Here is a 4,012-nt window from a genome sequence, read left to right as displayed (position 1 = left end):
GCAGAATGGGTACAGTACAGTACAGCTCAATACATACAATTGTTAAGGGGATGCAGACCAGAGAAAGACTTTCGACTTGTTTACATCAGGGTCCCCCATTTTCAATTCATCATAACATATATGACATACATGACATACAGATAGACAGTACTGCTACATCTATACATTTATGACATATCAGATTTGCAAATACAGTACTGTTTGTGATACAAAAGTGTCCAGAAAAGGAGTGTATATACATTTGGCATAGAAACTGTACATTGGAGGAGGTTGGTTGGGTGGGGTGGGGTTGGGTGGGTTGGGTGAGGGCTGTACATTGGAGGTGGGGGGGGGGGGGGGGGGGGGTTGGGAAGGGGACACACACACATTTTACACTGTACATTTGAATATTGACAAAGCTCTTACTTGGTCATTTACTGTACAACTAGGTTAGGACATTTGTAGGGGCCAGTTTCGAATTGCAGTCTCACGTAGGTGTTTTTTGAGAGTGTTTTTGAAGGTGGGTAGTGATTCACATTCCTTTACAGCTTTAGGCAGGGGGTTCCACATTGATGTGGCATAATTGCGAAACGTGTTTAGTCCCTTGTTTGATCCGAATCTGGGTTTTACATGATTTGTGGAGCTCCCTCTGGTGTTGTGATCGTGGTATTCACTGACCTTTGGGAAGTATTTTGAAATGTACATGGGTACCTTGGTCGCGTAGTGTATCTTGTAGACCAGGCCCATTGCAAGTTGCTGTACTCTGTCGTCTACTCTAAGCCATCCTAGGTTGTCAAAGTGGGCAGGGGTGAGGTGGGTTCTAGGAGTCAGGTCAAGTAGTAGTCTGACTAGCTTGTTTTGAGATGTTTGTAATTTGTTTTTTAGTGCCTTTGAGGTGCTTTGGTACCATGAGGTGCAAGCATAGTCGTAGTACCCTTGAATGAGTGCTCCTGCTAGAGTCTTCAGGGTATTCTTGTTTACCAGAGAGGAGATCCGGTACAAGAATCGCGTTCGTTGGTTGACTTTTTTTATTACATTGGATGCCATTTTGTCACAGGAAAGATTAGCCTCTAGGATGGAACCCAGGTAGGTAATTTCATCTTTCCTTGTGATAATATTGTCACCCACTGTAACCGAGAAGCCGTCGGTCTTGCTGAGTTTGTTATTTGAACCGAAGAGAATGGACTCTGTTTTGCCCATGTGTAATGATAGTTTGTTGTCGGCGAGCCATATGCAGATTTTGCCTAGTTCCGAGCTGAGGGCTTTTTCAACCTGTAACTTGTTCTTGTCAGAGACCAGCAGGGCTGAGTCGTCCGCAAACAGGAACAAGTTGCAGTCACAAGCTGACGACATGTCATTTGCATAAATTAGGAATAGTAGCGTGTGTGTGTGTGTGTGTGTGTGTGTGACAGAGACTGATGTGTGTGTGTGTGTGTGTGTGTGTGTGTGTGTGTGTGTGTGTGTGTGTGTGTGTGTGTGTGTGTGTGTGTGTGTGTGTGTGTGTGTGTGACAGAGACTGATGTGTGTGTGTGTGTGTGTGGTTCAGTCCATGATGTGGGGATGTGAAGGACGGAGCAGCCCTCTTGGCAGTGACAGACTTGTGGTTGTGAGACAGACGACAGGACAGCGTCTCCACAAGGCCTCACTGGTATTAAATTAAAGCCTGAGCATAAAGATAAAGCTGATTTATTATGCCAATAACCTCAAAACTATAAAATGTATTGTATACATCCATTTGATTTGGAGTTAAAGGCCGTGATGTATATTTTTCATTGTCATCATTTTAAACTAAACTGCATTTAATACCTCCTGGAATAATGTGACATCATAATGACATCACACATTCCACCAATTTTAGCTCGATATTATCTCAACGCCTCATCGTTTTTGGGATCATGTGCGAAATGATGGGCATAATAGATCATCTTTATTTCTTTGGTGGATTGCGCTCTTTTTTGTTTGATCTACTTTTTCTCCCATTTTCTATTTTTCTCCGTCCCCAATTTCGTATTGTCCAATTCTACCTCCCCTGTCTCGAACGCTGTTAGGCCATGCCTCCCACAAGCCGGCTGCAATGTGGACGAAGCCTTGCATCACGTGTCCCCTCCGGTACACGAGGAGGCAGCCGTCGCATCTTTTCACCTGCACAGCGCAATCTCTCAGCGGCGGGGGTCTGCGTAGGAGGGACACGCCGCACTCGTCGCTTCCTGATTCTACTGCGCAGGCGCACCAACTGACCTGTAGGAGTCGCTGTCCACAACGTCCGATCCCCACCCACCAGCTTCCCACCCCCTAATACTGCCGTGCGGGAGCTTAGAGGACTGTATATAAATTTCACCTTAGGGGGGTGTGGTAGGATGCCTTAACTCTTAAACTAATTGTACCAAATACACAACTGAGTGAATAACTTAAAATGGAGTCACCTAAACTAGAAAGAGCGAGGAAACTGTTTGAATCATAATGCCATTTTTATATAAGCAAAAAGGGGAAAAAACATACATACAAATATTATTATCACTTTACACAATGCCTAATTAAATACTATAACTAAATTTAGATGGGCGCCCAATTGGTTCTATTAAAGTGTTCTGGCCAAACGTTACGCGGTTACCACTGCAGCATAGGAACAATTCCCTCTGCAGTATGAGAGAGGTGGAGAGAGTTATTAATCCTGGTGGTGAGAAAGAACCCGGATGGGTTCTGTAACGAGGAGTAGTAGACCGCTGCGTGGTGATGAGGGCGGGAAGACGCTGCCTGGTCCGATTGGCGCCACCAGTCTGCTCCTGCAGACCAGATGCTCCGCTGTGGTGGATCCGAGTGTCTCGCTCCGCTCCGTGGTGCTGCACGGCGCACGCCGACAGCTGCTGAAGACACGCTGATCCCCTCTGTACAACAGGCTACTGCTAGTGGCTACTACTTAGGACTGGTTGTGTCCCTTTTCAGAGTCCCTTCGGCACAGACCCTATCTAAATGTCCTCTGGTCTGTGCTATATATCGACTGATATGTCCAGTATAGAGCAGCTATCAACGCATGAGCTGGAGCTACGTTCGGTATTAGCTCCGAGCTAGCTAGCTTCGGCTAACTGCTAACGATAAAGGGGGAATACTATAGTCCGCTGTAATGTGCTAATCCCAGACGTTTACTAAACATCGAATTAGTTGGTTACTAAAAACTCACTCTCTCTTGTTGGAATAATGTCCGCTTGGTAAGCAACTTTACATCCTTGGTCACCGTCAAACTATAACGTTACGTGACCAACGCTGGATGCCTTTCTCCCCTCTGGTTCTCTAACAAGTCTGGGCAAGTTCAACCAATACAACGTCTCCTAGAGGAAGTGACGCACTTACGCGGAAACACTACCACCTCTGGCCCACTAGATGGCAGCACCGTCATATGACCTGAGATGCCAGCTGCCAGCAGTAGGCAGACAGTAAACATTATGTGGTAAATAAATAACTTAACTCCCACATATTAAACAGGTTGGTGAACTTAAAGGGGGATAATCTTAGGTCTAATTTTACCTAATTGCAGACCCTTCAGCACAACTGCCAATTGTATTAGTATGAATGACCAGCCAAGCTGATAGCAATGCGGAGAGCTGGGCTCGAATCCAGCGTCTCCTGCATTGGTGGTGAGCGCCTTTCCCACTGCACCACCTAGCCGCCCGGTGGATTGCTCCTTTAAAAGCATCTCTCACACAGCAGCGGAGCTTTGAATCTGTTATGAAAACACAAGGCATTTACCCACAAAATGGATATGTTTGATCACTGCATTAATTATTATTTTTGCATGGGTGATATATCATGATACATTATGATGTGATGTTTAATGAGCCAGGTTATGTTGAATCATGCAGGGCGCTAAATGTTGGTGCTATTCTCCGTTTCACTGTGTATATGCGCTTGTGCAAATAGACCATAATATATATATATAGTACACACATACAGCTCTGTACAATTCCCTCCAGTGCTGAACTCATTGGCGCAGCAATTCCACTCCCTGCCTCCAACAACACACTCACAACAACCCCCA

Source organism: Notolepis coatsorum (assembly GCF_963971535.1).
Source record: "Notolepis coatsorum genome assembly, chromosome: 15".
Lineage (NCBI taxonomy): Eukaryota > Metazoa > Chordata > Actinopteri > Aulopiformes > Paralepididae > Notolepis > Notolepis coatsorum.
Note: the sequence above shows the minus strand (reverse complement) of the source record.